General features: G+C 34.5%; 1 protein-coding gene across 1 annotated transcript in view; it reads left to right on the plus strand.

Moving 5' to 3' along the window:
• LOC145690402 (ATP-binding cassette sub-family G member 1-like) overlaps positions 1-21,297 on the plus strand; it is a 271,412-nt gene that overhangs the window by 113,817 nt on the left and 136,298 nt on the right. The window lies entirely within an intron of this gene.

Here is a 21,297-nt window from a genome sequence, read left to right on the forward strand (position 1 = left end):
ACCATTCTGACTACACAACCTGAGCAATAATAATGACTTCTACGAACTGTTCTTCAGTGCTGCACTAATATATGTCAATTTGTTCTTTGGTGAGAACTGTTGGTCTGCCATTTTGAAGACAACTGACACACTTCCAATTTTCTTGAATGTGTCCCACAAATATTTAATATCTTATGTCTTTTCGAGGTGTGCTTCTGCATAATTGTCGCGTTGGTTTCGTTACTCAAACCTAATGTACTTTTCCAAAATGAAAATTATTTTCCTCTTGTGTTATGGTGCTATACTACAAGTTCATTACCGGAATTATCACCACTTGCCACCTGCAACAAAACAAAGAAAAACATTTGTTTATTGGGTTGCATGACTTTTTGATAACTCTATATATGAGAGTATATTGCTTAAATGTCTTAGACTATTAGGCATACTATATTACAGTATATTACTTTGACTCTTATTACATATTGCAGTATATTGCTAAAGTTCTTGTTACTGTAATACAATATATTACTACTGTCTTAATCTACATGTGTTTACTTTATCACCTAGAACTACGTTTGCATAATCGGTAAGGCGTCTACCTTCTAATTGGTCAGGGTCCAGGTTCTATCACTCCTGTGGCTTAATTTATTTTTCGTTTGATTGCAGCTCAGGGATTCACAAACAGCTTGACCAGATTCTCACACTGAAATACCGTACCTTAAATCATGTGGTCAGATTTCAATTTTAGTCTGTGTCAACTAAACATTGCTATATTAATAGTTACACTTATATGTTAGGGAAAAAAGGCTATTTAGAATATATGGGCCGTTCAGAACACAAATCCAATTACCGAAGTTTTTTAGTAAATGAGACCAAAGTTTGTACGCTCCGTTTAAATACTTGGGAAACTAAACACTTTTTTTTTTAAATAACATTATAGCATTATAGGAGTTATTAATATCTGGACATGGGCATCAATCCCACCGGGGACATGTCCCCCAATATTAATTTGTAAAACAGTTTACGTCCCCCCAATATTTCAAGTATCTTAGATCAGCTATGACCCAAACGAGCCTCAAGCATGTAGCAGTTTGCTACGTTCACAAAACAGTGTTAGGCAAAGTGGATATGAAAGAAAAAAAAATGTTTCCAATTGTGAAAATGGAAAGCAGTTTTTGGCCCTCTGAAAGTGAATGTAGAGTAACAAACTGTTTTTGTGTAGATAGCATACAGCAAAGCGAGTTTAGTTTCGCTTAAAAAACATAATTTTGAACTATTTTTTTAAAACTATACATTGTTGAACCTCATTTACATTAGAACTTTTTTTTCTAGTTGTAGGCTTGTAGGCCTACACGTAAAACTTGGTTGTAGGCTTATTTTTGAGTGTTCAGTTCACACTAACTTTTATTATTATTTTGTTTTTGACATACACTTGGTGTAATTTAAATTTAATTAAAACTGTAAAACTAGGTTGAATTTTATTGTTTTAACAAACAAACTGTAAAGTGTGTGTGCTTTTTTCGAATCACATTTCCCCCCCAAAAAAAAAAAACTATCAAAGGTAAAAATAAAACACAAAAAAATTAGTTTTTGTTTCCTTTTTAAATCAAGAATACTTTAAAATACAATGCACAAAGGCTATTTTTTAAAAAAAATTTCCGCAGGATGACTTCCGGACATCCCGCATTCCTGCAGGGTATTTTATAAACCCTCGTCCCCCGGTAGTCTGCCCCCCAACGTTTATATCCTGCTGATGCCAATGTTAAATATGATGACCAAAAGTGGACTTGAATTCTTTGTGCACTATGCGTCTGTTCTTTTTAAATAGAAGAGCTATGGATAAAATGCATTCTGCTTTAAATAGAGGTGTCATGAACAAAATTATTTTTTTCTTTTTTAATAGAAGAGCTCTTGATAAAATGTGTTCTTCTTTAAATCGAGGAAATATGGACAAAATGCGTCGTTTCTTAAATAGAGGAGCGGTGGACAAAATACGTACATTTTTAAACAGAAACTGTAGACAAAATGCGCTTTATAGATATAGGAGACAAAATGCGCTTTATAGACAACCAAAGACGACTAGAGAACTGTAAAAGAAATTTTTGGAATTAGCCTGAGTCAATCTCGACTAAATTTGACCCAAATCGTAACTGTGAATAAGACTTGAATTTTCCAATATGATCTGGAGTCGGAACAAGGTTCTAAGGAGTGGAATTTTAAAAAAAGAGAAGAAAGACAGCCGAAGAAATACAAGATGGAAAAGTTGGTTTCAAACTTACGGCGACAATTTTTTTGGGATAGCGAAGATGTTTTGCTGACGGATTATCTGCAAAGGGGACTACGATGAATGGTCAGTATTCCGTAAAGGCTCAGGGCGTGAAAGCAGTCTTACAGGAGCGGTGTGGGAAATTCAGCCTTGAAGTGCTATTTTCGGAGGATAACGCACTGGTTCACATGGCGCGAATTTCAAGACAAGCTTTAAAAATACAGCTAATACAGAGAGACCATCCACCCTACAACCTAGACCTGGTTCCGAGCTACTATTTTATTTTATTCAATCTAAAAAAAAAAAAAAGAGTTATAAATCCGGAGATCTGAAGATAACAACGAACTCAAGGCGGCCGTAGAAAGCTATTTTAAAATCAAAGAAAATGCATATTAACTCCGGCGGTTTTAAAGCATTGTATGCCAGCCGGATGTGAGAAATGCATTTCAGTCGAAGGAGATTTTATATATTGGGAAATGTATATATTAAATGGAAACCTTTATTTTATTTAATGCCTTAGGCCACGAACTTAGTTATCCCTGCTACATCATTGACGTACATTGGCATTTAAAAATATTTAAAAATAAAAATCAAGGTTAGAATAATGTGCAAATTTACGTGTGAGAAAATGAAAAAGACTTCTTTTGAGAAAAACGAAACTAAAATCACATGCAATTGAAGACAAACAAGAAAATACCGGTAATTGCGTTTCTATACCTATATTAATTATGTATGCAGTTACATAATTCTTGGGAAAGATAACTTTAAATACCATATACAAGGTGTTTCAAAACACCGTCGATAACGTTTGGAAGGTGATTCCTCACACCAACATAAGGCAAAAAGTATAGACCAACCTGGGTGCACAAATGCTTCCTTTCGAAATTATAGGCTGCCGAAAACATGAAAAAAAAAAAAAAACAAAAAAAAAAAAATGAAGTTTAAAGGTTCATAGCTTCAAAACTATGGAACCTACCGTAGTCGAGTCAAGACTTCACTTAGGAACTAATGTATGCGCTGTTCGAAAATGCATATTTTAGAATTCTAAGATTTTCAGGCAACAATTTTTATTGAGGCAATTTGGATAAGGGCATATTTGAAGCACTCACCAACTATCTCTATAAAAAGTGTTGTGGAGATACCACAGGATTCTGAAATATGGATATTTGGATAGGGCACATACTAATTCCTAAATAAAGTCTTGACCCGACTATGGTAGGTCCCGTAGTATTGGAGCTATGGATGTTTAAAGTTCATTTTTATGTTTTCGGCAGCCTATAACTCCGACAAGAAGCATTCGTGCATCCAGGTTTGTCTATACTTTTCGTCTTATCTTGGTGTCAGAAATCACCTCCCAAACGTTGTTGGCGTTCTTTTTGAAACACAATGTATAGCTTGTTGATTAAGTCTAGGATTGTTATATTTTCAATTTTTTTTAAAAAGTAAGAATTTCGAACATATGACTTTTATGACGTAGTTTTCTCAAATTTTTCGCTACTTCTAACTTTCTTCAGGAAATAAGATACGCGTTTCAAATTATATACACATATTTGTATCAATTTTGCATTGTTAACATTCAAGTTACTTGTATCATTTGTCCACTGAACATTTAACTAAGTCTTTTAAGCTTCACCGAACTTGCACTTGGAATTTTCTCCAAGTATTACTGTAATTGTAATATTTCAACACAAATGTATTTGCCAGTGGAAGAGCGATGAAATTTCATTCTATTAGTACTAAAACTTGTATAGATGCAGATACAGGCGTAGCAGAGCCGGCTCTACCATATGTGCAACACGTGCATTTGTTTGGGATGGCAAGTTCTGAAGGGCTGCAAAATCTGTCATAACTATATTATTTAAAATAAATATTTCTTGTAGGAAAAGGACTTCATGATAATGGTAGTTAAATTTACTAAGCTGACCTTCTATTTGAATACTACATTCATAAATCATGTTTAGGTCGCATTAGTTTAAGGTTGTATACATGGACAGTGCTAAAGCGAATGGTCAAACAAATCCCAGCAATAATTACTTGACTGTTGTCAAATACAAGAGCTTAATTCTCGAAAGTATCGAACACCTGCCCCATTTAGTCAATTATCACAATTTTGATGATGTGAAGACTAGTCTTGCATTTGCCATAAACATGTCCCTTATCATTGCAAATGTTAAAAAAATTAATAGATGTAGAAAGAAAATCAAGAAATAAATATAAAAGAACTAGTTGCACTGGAACTGCACACTGATATATTCAGATTGAAGCTCGGTATTGAAGGCTATAGAAAGGATTATCATCTTTCTTCTGCAGGTGTGTTTGCTTTACCTTTCACTAACATAATAGATTATTAAAAAAAAAAAAAAAGACACAACGAGATTGTATTTGTAGTGTTTAGCCTTTCTGAGTCCAAGTGTTCTTTCCCTCTTCGTTGTTCCTGATAGGGTGGCATACTTAAAATCGTGGCTTTTAAGATTTGTTTTTTTCTGGAGAAAGGGGACAGCAAATTGCCTATGGCTGGCCTTGCATGCAGATACAGGCGTACGGAAGAAATAATAATTTATGTCAGGCAGTAAAATGAAAAGAAATTTTTAAGTTTTACGTCCCACGGTTATGCCGTTAGGCTAAAGGAGACGATGATGGTGAGATATGAGTGAAATAGTGGAATGAAGAAAGTGGGAGGAAACGGGAGAACCCCGAAAAAACCCACGAGCACGGTGTTTCTCCACCACAAAGTCCACACGACGCGGGCTGGGATCGAACCAGGGACCCCAAGCACCGGAGATGAACGCTCTACCACTGAGCTACCGCGCCCCCAATGTCAGGCAGTAAACTGCAGATAAGTAGTGTATTCAAGAACGGACTAATCTTACGATTATTAGCCTTGGCAGTGTCTGGAAGTGAGAAGTAGAGACGCAAAGGTGTCAAAATGAACTGATCTTAGCGATGATCAAAAGAGTATTTTAGATAAAAAAAAAGGTTGGTAACTGGGTAAAAAAGCTAACCTAGTAACTAATTAAATCCTTGCAGCATTTGAAGACTTGGAGACGGATTGTTCTCAGGCCATCAGTAATATATTCTTTGTACGCCAGGCAGGGATTTGAACGAAATCCTAGACTTTCACTTTGTTGACTTTGGTGATCCCCCCCCCTAATTATCATCTCGTTGGAAAGCTTATGGTACACTGATTCCAACGAGGTATTACATGTGGAATTCCTGCCCTATTCATAGAAGAAGAAACAAAAATATGCTTTAAAAAATATGAAAAAAATATAATTTTGAAGCCCTAGCAACCCTTAAGTCACCCTACGCTGACAACATGGAACTAATGTATAGACAATACACTTGTGACAATAATATAATAAAATGGTAGCCATTACTTCAGTACAAAGCTAAAACATAAAAATATAGATAAAAATTCAAAGATAAAAATTTAGAAGAAAATCCCTTTAAAAACGCCCTGTGTATAATTTCATTCAATTAATTGAATTTGACACTTGCCCCCCCCCCCACATACACACCATAGTATCACGTTATATGCACACCATTCTTTTCATTATTGTCCGCAGAACATACAGAAACAAGAATTATGCTTCTACACCAATTCAGTGAAAAGATATCTTGTCTTATATGGAACTATCCAGAAAATGGATGTAATTTACGTCAAGAAACTGACACTCAAAAAATTGGCCAAATTCCCCCCCCCCTACAACCCCCATATAAACAACAAATACTTTTGCAGGGTATTAGTGTGCAGTGAACTGTTTCATTGTTTCACGTACCAATTTTTATAATTGTATCCCCAAGGGGTTATGCTAAAAAAAAAAAAAAAAAAAAAAAAAAAAACTACATACATAAAATGCATATTGGTGGCAAACTTCATCCTTCAGAACACATTTATACTAAAATTAGCTTCCTAGCTTAATTAGGGGCTGAGCTTTTAAGGTTTAAACCCTTGACACAACAGTTGCGTTCAGACGCAAAGCTAAATGAACTGACAAAATCACGGGTACTTCCGATAAAGTAACTAACTAACTAACTCTATGGCCTATGGAACCGGGAGGTTTAATGCTGCGTTTACAAAAGCTCTCCACGGACTTCTGTCCTTAGCCAACTGAATCCTTCGAGATCCATCGTAATATTGTCCTCCCATCTGTGCCTAGGTCTCCCTAATGATCTTTTTCCGATTGGTCTTCCAGTCAAGATTTTGAAAGCGTTTCTACTTTCTCCCATCCTAGCTACATGACCTGCCCACCTAACCCTAACAATGTTTGGTAAACCGTATAAATTACGTAGTTCCTCGTTATGAAGTTTCCACCATTCCCCATTCTCATTCCTTTTGGGTTCGAATATTCGTCTCAGGATATTGTTCTCAAATAATTTCAGTCAATGTTCTTCCCTCAGAGTAAGCGACCATGTTTCGCAACCATATACAACGACAGGCATAATTATCGTTTTACATATTTTAAGTTTCAAATTCTTCGACAGAATTCGCGAGGACAAGAGATTTTGAATTGAATAATAATACGAATTCTTGCTTTTAGTCGACATTTAATTTCTTTGTGAATATGATTTTCGTCTGTTAATATTGATCCTAGATATTTGAAAGTATCCACTTTATCAAAAGTATTATTTAATATTTCAACGCGTCCATAATTTGCAACATTACGGTCCCGACATACTTTCATGTATTTAGTTTTCTCTGCATTTACTTCTAAACCTATTTCCCGTTTAATAAGACCTCTGCATTTCCTTCTACAGTTCTCCTATAATCCCCTATTAAATTTACATAATCAGCATTCGCTATAACCTGGTGAACACAGTTCAACTCTAGGCCCTGGTTGCTATCTTTGATTTTCCTTATAGCGTATTCCAGTACAAAGTTGAATAATAATGGCCACAACGCTTCTCCTTATTTCAGGCCATTCTCGACGTGAAAACGATGGGTACTTCCGATTGAGATGAAAATCTGGAATTTGACATGGTTATAGCCTCAGAAAATAATTTGATTTTGTTGATTTTTAGTTTAGCGTCCCGTTCAGCAGCGAGGCTATATGAGACGTGGACCTACTGATTAACGTGGAATCCGAACCAAGAAACCAACATAAAAATGTCAAAAGTATGTTATTTTTTACATTTTCAGGAGGTGAAAAAGAAGAGGATGCAAAAATTCTCCATGCTATTTAAATGGGCGTATATTTTTGGACATAAAATCTCATGTTTTATGTAAATGGAATTGGATTTTTTTTTTAAAAAAAACTTGAAATTGGTTATCCTTGTAAGTTTTAAATACTATTATCTAAGTAAATCACCAAAATAAAAAATTCCAACTTCAGTGATGTTCCATGAACAACTAAAAAATCTTTTCCATGTTATTTAAATGGAACATCTTCTATACCCTAGGAACTTCTGATAAGACAACAATGATGAACTTTGCCATGTTTGTAGCTTCCTAGAACTAATCCACAGAAAATCGCCAAAACTGAATAATTTTAGTTTCTAAGAGTATAAGAAGGAGAAGAAAAGTTAACCCATGTTATTTCAATGGGTTCATCCGTTAATTAGACCTACATGTGAAATATATGTTAACTAGCAGCGTTCACCCCGCTTCGCTGCGGTCACCCCGGAACGCAATAAACTTTGTTACTTAGATAATTTTTACTTTTTCGCTTTCAAGTGATATGATAAAAACCATAGAAGATTGCAGTAAATGTTAACATTATATCGCCTGTCATTTATGTTAACCCGCCCCGCTTCGCTGCGGTCACCCCGGAACGCAATAAACTTTGTTACTTAGATAATTTTTACTTTTTCGCTTTCAAGTGATATGATAAAAACCATAGTAGATTGCAGTAAATGTTAACATTATATCGCCTGTCATTTATGTTAACCCGCCGAGTGACACGGTCATGCGGGTTGCATATAAATACGTTTATGGGAGGATTCCTCCCATCCCCCAAGAATTTCACACCTTTAAAGTTTTTTGAATAGTATATCCATTACTATATAAACAAGGCACTTTAGATAGTTTTTTTGAGCTGAATTCAAGGAGAGAAAAAACTTCCGAAAATCCATTAATAGTAAGAAAGAATAAAGTAACTAATCTACAGTGGTCATGGACGGCTGAACACACTTTTTTCTTAATATGATGTTGATAAAGTAATTAATACATGTTAATTTATTCTTTTCTTATACACTGACATTTGCGATTTAGGAATTGTGTAATTATGACTTATATAAGAAAGTTCGACATATTATGAAATGCTTTTAAATAAATATGAAACATTCAGAGACCTAATAGGTAATCTTCATTGTTAGGAAAACTGACAAATAGGACTCATATTGGTTTGTATATAGCAAATAGTATTATAATGAACTTAAAATATTTATATTTCTATATGTACTTATAACGTACGGAATATATAATAAATCATTATTTATATAATTATAACGTAAGGAAATAGCTCTGGAGATATGATAGTACTTTTACAGGTGATAGACACAACAAATAACTCATTAAACTAATTTAATTACGATGTGTGACACGTAGTCCACGTAAATGTTAAAGCAGAAGTGAAAATTGGAAATGTTGCAAATTATGCACTTTATCTCCAGTTCATTTGCAATAGACGCAGGGAGATTATAAAAGTGAAAGTCGATGTACTGACCTCACCTAACTCAATTAGAACTCTGGTCGTTATATTACCGAGTTTTAGAGTATTTCATTTTATTTATGTACCGAAGACATTTCATTTAGATACCGCTTTATATATATATATATATATATAATTCAAGACTGGAACGAAAAGTACATTCCGTTCTACACTGCAGTAATGTGTATCATAGATGCATATCACCGTTTTAAAGCCTCTATTGACGTATTTTTGTATTGTAAACCGTAAAGTCTTACACTTAAGGGAAGTTGCTATTTGTAATGCATTATTCTAAATATTTAACACATTATTCTGAATGTTTGGTCCATTATTCTGAGTGTTTAGTCCGTTATTATAAATATTTAATCCATTATTCTGAATGTTTAGCCCTTTATTCTGAATGTTTAGTCCATTATTTTGAATATTTAATACATTATTTTGAATATTTAAACCATTATTCTGAATATTTTATCCATTATCTTGTATGTTTAGTCCATTATTTTGAATATTTAATACATCATTCTGAGTAGTTAATCCATTATTCTGAATATTTACTTCATTATCTTAATATTCAATCTATTTTTCTGAGTATTTAATAATTGAGTTGAGTTGATTTTGAGTTTAACATCCCTTTCAGCAGCGAGGCTATATGAGATGTGGACCTACTGATTAACGTGGAATCCGAACCACATGAGCTCCCGCCGGGAATATTTAATAATTATTCTGAATGTTTAACACTGCTCTGAATATGCAACCCATTATTCTATTCTAAGTATTCTAAGTATTCTTACAAGTAGTATGTGCATAAAGGAGTACGTGTCACCATTAGGAAAATACAAACAACCATAGATACAATACGTATATTAACTATGAAGGTTGCTACACATAAATAGTGCATAAATAAATAACAATTTCTCCTCCCCCCAAAAACTCTGTAAATTAAAATATCATTAACAATGAATAACATATCTTTTACCGTCACAAAAGTTTTTTCTTTTAATTTTCTCGAAAACTGAAAATGTGAGTCAAGCATGTCACTTCGTTGAGTTCAATGTGATCATCTTATCAATGAACAATGAAATTTAAGAGTTAAGGACATGGGCGAAAGTTAACACACAAACGTGTCATCGCTGTGCCAAGGTCATGTTGAGCAGTGCGAGAATGCGAGCAGTTTCCACACAAATAAAATCATCTTTTTCTTCGAAAATCAAAATCTGAGGTAACATGATACAAGAGAAGAATAGGTAAATTCTCTTTGTGCTTCCTGGTAACAGCAATAAATGTCTTTTGGTAATTGTGGCATACATTTTCTTCATTGGCAATGTACAGCACGACGCAAAAAAACTGCAACATGAGAGTTTAAGCTCATTGTGAAACTACGCCTAACAACCTAGGCAACCAACCTAACGCCTTCGTGGCACTAATCACGCCGGGATAAACCTCGGCTCCGTCCCCCTGCACACTTCATTTGGAGCAAGAAATGCATAGACCACGTAACTGCAAAACACATTTCCCACCAGATGGAGTGATAGAATGAGGTTCTCTTCATTTCTCTTTTCATTTTACATCCTCAGCTTTAAAGAGATAGAAAGAGAAAGAGATGAAAGTGATAAAAACTAAGTAAAAAGAAACATGAGAAATACAAAAGAAAAGAAAATGTGAGTACTGTATATATTGACAAACGACACATATACTTCGAAGGGAACCGCTCAAATGTTGTTATGAACCAGATATAATAAGTGGGAGAATCAGCAAACCACAAATATATAATTACACATAGTGAGTGTTATATTATATATATTTTTTAAACAAATAAAATGCTCAGAGAAAGCTGAAAATTTCTTAAAAATTGCAATTATAACGGAAAGAAGAGATTACTTCTCTATTGTTTTTCCTCGTAGCATCCATCTACACGGGGAAATGAGAGAGAGAGAACATCTTAGAGATTCGCACGTATACGACATCGGAAACTGCTAAATGGAAAAATTTACAGCCTTCGGACGGGATTCGAACGCAGAACCATAGCATTAGAAAGCATACGCACTCCACCGATGTATAGCTATTCTCATACTGTTAACCTGCTCCTACCTCATTAACCATGAAAGCTGTAATATAATCTGCAGAAAACTAGGTCTTACATATTCATGACAGACCACCTTTATTCTATGTCTAATTGTTATTTTAAAAAGCTATTTATACACATGCATAAAGAAAATCAAATGAATAGTTAGTCAAAATGATGTTGGTGCCACCTAATTTCTCATCACTTTGCCTGTCTCAATCTATCTCTGATTATATAAATCGAGGAAGAAGAAAAGAAAAAAAGTATAGAGGTGAGAACCCAGGAAGGACAAGCAAAAATAAAAGTTGGAGGAAACTGAATGTCAAGGATATATATATATGGGGGGTGAGTGAGAGAGAGGGAGAATGGAGGGAAAAGAGCAAAGGATTTAACACACATCCGAAAAGAAGGTTCACAACTGTGCTATATATTTAATGTATTGCATATTTTGTTTCTTCTAAATGGCTTGCTAAGTAACAAATATTAATTTGTAAAAATGTATCGAATGCACACGTTGCCTTGTTTTCTCGCTGTCTTAGAAATAGTGAAAAATGTGTGTTTATGCTAAATAATAGGTCACTAATTTTTCCGCAGCAACCATGTAGTGTTCATCTGTGGCGTAACAAGTTTTACTGCGCCCTGGATCGATCAATCATAGATTTACTCATACCGCCCCCTTCCCCAAGCATTTCAGCTGTTGCGTGTATATATATATATATATATATATATATATATATATATATATATATATATATATATATATATATATATATATATATATATATATATATATATATATATATATATATATATATATACGTATGTATATATGTAAAAATTTTTATTAAGAAACCTAAACTTTTTACTTATTTTTTCCTATTCATGTACTTAACATTAATTATGCTCATAGGAAATTAAATTAAAAATAGTTTTCTGTACTTAATCCAATTTAATAAAATAATAACGATAATAATAAAATAAAATAATACAATAGATACTTTGCCTGGTTCTTTCCTTTATGTATATGGTTCGTTATAGGGGTCTAAATGATTTTACCCTGGAAAATACTTTTCTTGCAGTGAGTTGAGGAGAGCGTGCGAAAAATTCTTTTATATGGTTTGTAAAACATGTAAATTGTATTTAATTATGAATGATTATTTTAATACACAGGTTTATTTATTCTTTTAATCAGGGTGGATGTAGAGACCTGCACGGGCCGAATTTTTCGGCCCGAGCCCAATCCAACCCGAACGTATCTAGGCCCGGCCCAGCCCGGGCCCGAAAAATTTTGGAGATTTTCGGCCCAAGCCCGGCCCGGCCCGATAAGTTTTTCAAAATTCTTGGCCCAAGCCCGGCCCGGGCCCGATAAATTTTAAAAGTTTTTGGCCCGACCCCGGCCCGATAATTAAAAAAAAAATAGCTCGAGGCCGAATCTTTCTCAAAATTTAGTACTAAATTTGACCTAACCCTCAGAAACATTTTCTAAACTTTGGTTAACAACCTGACGCTTGCCTTCCGAATGGTACCATTGCCTGCTAGAACTTTGCCTATCATCGACAGAACAAAAACTGCATTCCCTGTAACAAAAATCTAACTTAATTTATTTTTAGCATAAAGTGAAGATGGCAATATTGTTTAGCGACAGGCAATCAGAGCTCAATTTACCGCATAATACCTGCAATCCTCTATAGTGAAAGTGGAGCCGCTAAGCAACACAAACTGTAAATAGCTATTGCATTCTTTGTAACATTTTTCACGGACACACTTCTTCAACGTTTGGCTTTATTCCAATTATCGTTTAACGAAAGTCAATAATTATTAAAGAATTGCAATTGATCGGCCCCAGCCCGGCCCGACCTGAAGAGAAATCAGTGTCGGCCAGCCCAAGCCCGGCCCGGCCCGTGCAGGTCTTTAGGTGGATGAGACGAAAAGAGCGAAAGTTGTTTTTTCTGCTACATTTATACTTTAAAGGTAGAATGATATCATTGCTTATAATTCTTAATATAAGTAGGGAATACAGGACAGTTTTATAAGTGTCAACTAGGATTCAAACAGGCCCAACTTTCTTTTTTATTCCCGGGTGGGGGTGGAACCCGGGAGGAGGCGCGGCGCGCTGGTTGCAATGGCTCATTATGCAAAACTTTCACTAGGCAGCTAGCTAGACAAACATTGTAGTGACGATTGTTCGGGTATCGCCCAGTGAGGATCCAGAAAGGAGGTATGGGACCCGCGCGCCCGTCCATGAGGAGTAAAATATATAAATTAGTCCCTAATGAAGTGCTTCTTCAAAGGCTATGGAAAAAATATATATCTCAAAAGGAATATTCTGAAGGTGGTCTCTAATCATTTCAGATAATGTATGCATTTCAAGTTCATGGTAATCCTGGATTCTTTCGTACGGCTTTCCTTAATGCCTCCTACAGAAGGGCGGAGATAAATACGCATTATGAAGTTCACATTTTCAGTTAGCGAACTAAATATAGAAAAATATTTCAAGATTATTTTTCCGACCTGCACTCCCCTCAAAAATTCCTGGATACGCCCCCGGTATCGATTGTTGCCAATTAACTGCTAATTGTCATAGCGTACCTACCGAAATCTTTTCACACGTTCTTTGCATAAGGAACAGTTTTCCGTATTTTTTTTTTTCCATTTTACTGTGCGCCCTGTAGCAACTGCTTCACTCATCCCATTGTAGTTACTCCACAGGTGTTTATAAGAAATTTATAAGCAAAAGAAGAAACAGATCAGCAAAATACTTGAATCGATATGAAACCTTAGTCGTGGAAACTAACATTCAATTTCCTCCAACTTTTATTTTTGCTTGTCCTTCCTGTGTTCTCACTTCTATATATTTTTTCTTTTCTTCTTCCTCGATTTATATAATCAGAGATAGAGTGAGACGGGCAAAGTAGTGAGTAATTAGGTGGCACCAACATCATTTTGACTAACTATTCATTTGATTTTATTTTTTGCATGTTTATAAATAGTTTTTTAAAATAACAATTAGACATAGGATAAAGGCGGTCTGTCATGAATATGTAAGACCTAGTTTTCTGCAGATTCCATTCCAGCTTTCATGGTTAATGATGTAGGAACAGGTTAACAGTGTGAGAATAGCTACATCGGTTGAGTGTGTGTGCGTTCGAATCCCGTCCGAGGGCTGTAAAGTTCTCCATAACCAGCAGTTTTCGATGTATACGTGCGAATCTCTAAGATGTTCTCTCTCTCTCTCATTTCTCCATGTAGATGGATGTTACGAGGAAAAACAATAGAGAAGTAATCTCTTCTTTCAGTTATAGTTGAGATTTTTAAGAAATTTTCAGCTTTCTCTGAGCATTTTATTTGTTTAAAAAATATATGTAATATAACACTCAGTATGTGTAATTATATATTTGTGGTTTGCTGATCTCCCACTTATTAAATTTGGTTCATAACAAAATTTGTAGCGGTCCCCTTTGAAGTATATGTGTCATTTGTCAATATATACAGTACGCACATTTTCTTTTCTTTTGTAATTCTCATGTTTCTTTCTACTTAGTTTTTATCACTTTCATCTCTTTCTCTTTCTATCTCTTTAAAGCTGAGGATGTGAAATGAAAAGAGAAATGAGGAGAACCTCATTCTAACACTCCATCTCGTGGGAAATTTGTGTTTTGTAGTCACGTGGTCTATGCATTTCTTGCTCCAAACGAAGTGTGCAGGGGGACGGAGCCGAGGTTTATCCCGGCGTGATTAGTGCCACGAAGGCGTTAGGTTGGTTGCCTAGTTTTGTTAGGCGTAGTTTCACAATAAACTTAAACTCTCATATTGCAGTTTAAGTTTTTTTTGAAGCGTACTGTGCGAGTGGTCACTGATGCCGTTTTGGCAGTTTTACTGCTGGTAAGAAAAGTTGATTGCGATTGTATTTCTACTATAGGCCTATATTAATTTTAACTTGTCCTTACAGATGTTTCATGGACATTGATTTGGGCATTCAATTAACATGCTTACTATGTTATTATCTTAAAAACAACTTGAGTCACTGTTCAGTCCATTTAATTCTTTTATTTATGGAATATTAATTCTTGTGGTTATAGAAAAAAATATGATGCTTCCAAGATGTTTCTAAATTTTAAAAGTAAATACCTAAGTGACATACAGTACTTCTAACCGCAAACCACTTTACTGCAGTAACTAGACAGAAGTAATAATCGTAAGAGTTATATTCCTTCATAATATACAGAAAGCATCATACAGGAAATTTAAAATTTACAGTCAACTTCGACAGATGAATAGTGTGTTTTGCTTAACCTTTTTCTTTTACCACTATTTCCTTATGGACCAACTTCTCTTTTAAGACTGGTAGCTGCTCGTTCTTTTCTTTCTTTCTACTCATTTTTAGAATGAACAATTATGTGATACAAGAACTGTTTACTTGAACAGATTGCGACGATAAGGAAAGTTCCACATTTACTAAATGGCACACAATACTTCATCAGCAGCGCATTTAACATTGTTTACAGCTGTATTTAGAAGTTCTTAATGAATCATCTTCTAGAGATGTAATGTTAGTTTTAAACTGTACTCTCTGTACTCTCACCGAAGACTTCCTGCGTATAATCATTGAATGATTTTCAGATGTTTTAAGATGTTTTTTATGCAAGAATACAATAATGGCGATTCGATGGTTAACCTCATCTTCCATTGTTTCTTTTTTATAATATGGGCTTCAATCCTGCTTTACACTGGATAAAGCTTCAAACTATGGTTTAGCCCCTCCCTTGATCATATCCTGGATCCGCCACTATATATATATATATATATATATATATATATATATATATATATATATACAGTACATATATAACCTTTCAATGTATACGAGAATGGCAAAACATGATAATGTACGTACATTGGTACAGGTAAGTAAATTACAACCATATCAATTATATTTAAAATACTATCATTTTACTGGTGAAAACAATATATACATACTACTAAATAAGGAATTTTTAATTGAGATGATATCAAGTTTTTCTAGCACATAGATTTGAGCGTGATCAACTACCGGAGCGAGAAATCAGATGACAAAAAAAAAAAATATTGCCATATGATCCCTATTGCCATCCTCATATACGTAGATTTAACTCTTAAAAATGTAGTTTGCTTGCCTGTACGCATATTGGTATCACGTTTTATCCTCGTCGTATAAAAGTAAAATCATACCACTTAAATATCAAAAAATAGAACTTCGTTTTTATTTGTTAGCCACATGAAGAGAGATATTACTTTCAAATGAATAGTAATACAGTATTTGAGTTATAGATAATATTATTTGAATAACTGTGAATCGTAAACATATTCTGAATTTCTATTGTCTGTTTTTTTTCTTTCAATGTAATTAACGCATGTGATAACATCTGTTGGGTATAATGAAATATGATAGTTCATGACAGATAAGTGTGTTTGAAAAATATAAACAAGATACGATCGATGGAAGTGAGTAATAAATTGATTGTAAAATTTAAGTAGTATCTGGTCTATAGAAGCGGGTGATACGTTAATTGAAAAATTTAAGAAGAATCAGGTCTGTAGTCTGGGATAGTTCAATTGTAAACATTCAAGGAAAATCAAATCAGTGAAAAGTGTGTGATAAATTGGTTGCACAATTTAAGGATAATCAGAGAGATAGAAGTGGGTTATAGATTGTGTATAAAATTTAGAGAAAATCGGATAGATAGGAATGTGGCATAAATTGATTGTAAAAACTTAAAGAGAATCAGGTCGGTGGAAGTGTGTAATAGATTGAGTATGAAATTTAAGAATAACTAGGTTGGTAGAAGTGGGTGATACAGTATTAAAAAATTAATGACAATCAGGCTCGTAGGGAGTTATAAAATTTAAATAGAATCAGGTTAATAATAGAAATGGGTGATAAAACTGTAAAGTTTTAAAGAGAATCAGGTCTGTAGAGTCAGGTTATAACTAGATTATAAAATTTAAGGGGAATCAGGTCAGTAGAAGTGAGGGATGCATTGATTATAAACTATTACCCAAGCAGATAGAGATGGAATATGAAATGAAACAAAAACATATTAAAAAAACAAAGATAATATTAGAAATATTAGGAATATTTATAAGGACACAAGTATCACTAAATGAGTTCCGTAAAGATTAGTAATAAACGAAATGTCATTTAAAGACTTTTATATGACTGTATTTGATCCTCAATAAATAAATAAATAAATAAATAAATAAATAAATAAATAAATAAATAAATAAATAGTTGAGGCATCATCTTTCAGTCATTTTTTTCTGATAGCTGTCCTTGAATTTACCAATTTTATTTTTTTCTAATGGTATGATAATCGGAATTTTGCATTTCCATACATTTAAGAAAGAAAGTAAAAATATCCTCCCTTTTGCTATTACATAACGTAAATTATAAGCTTACTAGTGGAAACTTGTTTCTTGAGAGGAATTTCATCAGGATACTTCCTATCATTAATAGACTATGTAAGTTGCTAGAGGGATGCAGAACCAGTGTTTAAGAGTTCTGCAACTTAATGAAGGTCATTTCTTGTTTTCTTTTTTTTTCAATTCTTCTTGTTTTTCTCCATTTTTGTTTCGAATTAAACGAAATTTTACTTGGTATAATATGTTCTCGATTACATTTGATGATGGGGAGCACACGCTGGAAAAGGCGCCAAGACAACCAATTAGTTTTGATAAATTTTAATTTTGTATATAAAAATATTGTTTTTATAAATAAAAAGTACGGAACATTTTTAAGACCCAAAGAAATAACTTAATTTCGTAATATGCACATAAATAAAAAATAAAAAATAATAGGTTTTGAGCACCCTAAATGCATTGAAAACTTAAGGCCGGTTGAGTGACCTTTTAATATTATTCAATTGAGGTAATTTTTCTCATGGCTTACTTTGGTCTGATATGGAACTATTTTAGGTTGTGAGACTCAAGAAAATACGGAAATAGAAAAAAAGGGACAAATCTAATATATATGTTCCATAAATAAGTGGACAAATTCCGCATATGTTTTGAGGAACTCAATACAACAAGAAAGTTTATCAGCGAATTTGTTCGGAAACTCCTAATTATGGCCCATGGGGCTAATATCAGGTAAGCACTCTTCAACCAATTAAATCAATTATATTAAATTGGCCAGTCTCCCTAATTACGCATTTCCGACCAAAGTGGGCGATATTTTTATTTTGTATTGAAGTTCTAAACACACATGTGACGTTTGATGTTTCTGAGTTGTTGTATTCAGTATGGCCATTCTGCGATCAATTCTACTAGCTGCCTTAAATTGGTTCCATTTCCGTAATTAGGCGTTTCCGACCAAAATAGGGATGGTACCGAGACCGAGACCGAGACGGCCTTTTATATACCAAGACGAGACCGAGACCGAGACGGCCTTTTATATACCGAGACGAGACCGAGACCCAGACGGAGCTCTATAAATCGAGACGAGACCGAGACGAGACTTAGGTCAGTCTCGAAAGTCTCGGTCTCGTCTCGAATATTAATATAGACAACTATTAAGATTGACCTTTACTCAAAATTTCTTTCGTTGCTGTATTAGGTAATATATATGGGAACGGTTGACTAATGTTCAGTGGCGTATTTAGGGCACGGCTATCTGACTGGAGCCCCTCCCGAAATAGAATTGTGATCATTTTTTTGCATTGCACGTACAACACAAATATTTCTTACTCGTTCTCAAGCCTCCCCCGAAACAAAATCCACTGTTGATGTGTATAGTCATCTCTGTCTCTCTCTCCCTCTCTCAACACACACACACACACACACACACACACATATATATATATATATATATATATATATATATATATATATATATATATATATATATATATATATATATATACCAGCGGATCTAGGATATAATCGAGGAAAGGGCTAAACCATAGTTTGACATTTTATCCAGTGTAAAGAAAGAAGTAGGATTGAAGCCCAATTTATACAGTGTAGCTGAGCGTCAAGGGGAGGTATAACCCCTTTAACACTCCCCTTGGATCCTCGCCTGTATATCATATCTAATATAAGTAAAAGGAAGAGTTTGTTTGTCTCTGTGTGTCTACGTGACTGTCTTTCTGATTGCCTGTGTGCGGCCTGGGAACCAGACGAGAGTACAAGAGTTATGAAATTTGGGTGACAAGTGTCATGTCCCACGCCTCAGACCAAGAAGAAGCGTTTTTTTTTTTCAAATTTTGAATTAGGAGGGGCGTTTACCGGGACATGTAAAAGTAGTAGAAAAAGACCGATATTAGTGTCGAATACATAGTTTTTGCAGTCGCTGAGATCAATGATGATGCTTCCATTAGCGATGACTTTCAAAGTCAGCTACCAGTGCATGCGGGCCGTGGTTCACTTGCGGGGAAGGGGTGTACCGAGACGTAAAAATAATACAAAATGACCGATATTAGTGTCAAATAGTTTTCGCGTTTTCTGAGATCAATGGTGAAACTCCGATCGCATTAACCACCAAATTCACCCCATTCAGCTGTGTTCCGGAGTTCACAGGAGGGATACCGAGACATGTAAAAGTAATCCAAAATGGCCGATATTAGTGTCAAATACATAGTTTTTGCGGTTGCTGAGATAGTGATACTCTCACAGGCCTTGACTTCCAAATACTGGTCCCATGGGAAAAATGGGTATTTCATCTAGTTATATATAATAGTCATATATATTAAAAATGCTGATTTTTTTTTAACATGCTGTGTGAAATATGGAAGGGGAAATTCTTCTAGATACTCTGCAATACCACTAGATAAACAAGCAATGTTGCCAACGCAACATAAATTTGTAATTTCTCAAATTGCACTACGTTTGATATTACATATTTCTCTTCAGTTAATTTAGTTTAGTGCGTGGGTTTCCTCGGGGTTCTCCCGTTTCCTCCCACTTTCTTCATTCCACCATTTCATTCATCTCTCATCATCACAATCTCCTTTAGCCTAACCGGCATAACCGTGGGACGTAAAACTCAAAATTTTCATTTCATTTTTTTAATTGAGTTTAACGCCTTTTTCAGCAGCGAGGTTATATGAGACTGAACCTACTGATTAACGTTGAATCTAAACCACATGAGCTCCCGCCGGGAATATAACCCGGGTCTCTCACGCCTAGGCTAACTGCTTAGCCACGAAAGAGCACTACATATTTCTAATTTAGATATTAAATTAAACCACAAAAGCACATATATTATTCAGTGTAACAAAGGATAATACATATCACTAACATCAACATTTTGGAGATCTCTAATAACTCAAATGGCAGGAACATTATAACATTAGTGCTCAGTAGTTTTAATTACAACAAGTCGGAGTTACATTATTTTAAGCAGTGTTGCAAACTTAAATAAATTGCTAAATATTATTATAAATATAGTGTAAATAACGTAGCTAAAGTGCAAAGTATTTTAAAATTACTCGTAATTTGTTTTATGGTGCAAGAATATTTTCAAAACACGATGTTTTTCATAGTCTTTGGGCTACTTACAATGTTAATGTCAAAGTTTTCGTTCCAGAATACATGTAAAAGCAAATTGTAACTGAAATTAAACGTAACTGACAACTTTTCAGTAGCACTAGTTGTTCTTCCTAAGCCTTAGGCCTAGTGTATTTTTTAGATTAAAACACTGCTTTATTAAAACTTTAATTACACCCTAACTGCATTTCATTTGTTATATTTTGACCACCGACCACCTCAAACTCGATCCATACCATATAGCTATATGCAATTATTCAAAGACTTACTGTTAGTAATACACATTGTGTTGATTTTTTGTTTGTTTTGTTTTAGTTTAACGTCTCACGATTATGCTAGGGCGGCTAAAGGAGACGTAGAGTTACTGATCATAGTGGAATCCGAAAAACTTCGGTCGTTGAACATTACCACCACCGAGAATCGAACTCGGGACCATGCGAACCAAAATCAAGCGTACTAGCCACTACAGCAAATGGGTGTTCTTACTTTGTGTTGATTTAAATAATTGAGTCAGTGTTGCCAGATCCGAAGATCAAAAAGTAGCGTGTCTGTGCTCCAAAAGTAGAGGATATGAACTATTTGTAGCCCAAATATATAGAAATGAATTATTTGGCAACTAATGACTGGTACTAATGAAATAATGTTTAAAATAGACCGGGAAATGTGATGAACATATTGCAAGACGAAATTATGATCGATAGACGAAAACAATTTTAGATCGGATACCACGTGACAAAAACAGCCTAGGAAATGTCCGCATACAAGAAATTGTGACAAAATCAGGAACCACTTGGGAGTAACCTGGAAAAGAATTACCC

The sequence above is a fragment of the Thermobia domestica genome, chromosome 7 (assembly GCF_964235325.1).
Source record: "Thermobia domestica chromosome 7, izTheDome1.hap1.1, whole genome shotgun sequence".
Taxonomy (NCBI): Eukaryota; Metazoa; Arthropoda; class Insecta; order Zygentoma; family Lepismatidae; genus Thermobia; species Thermobia domestica.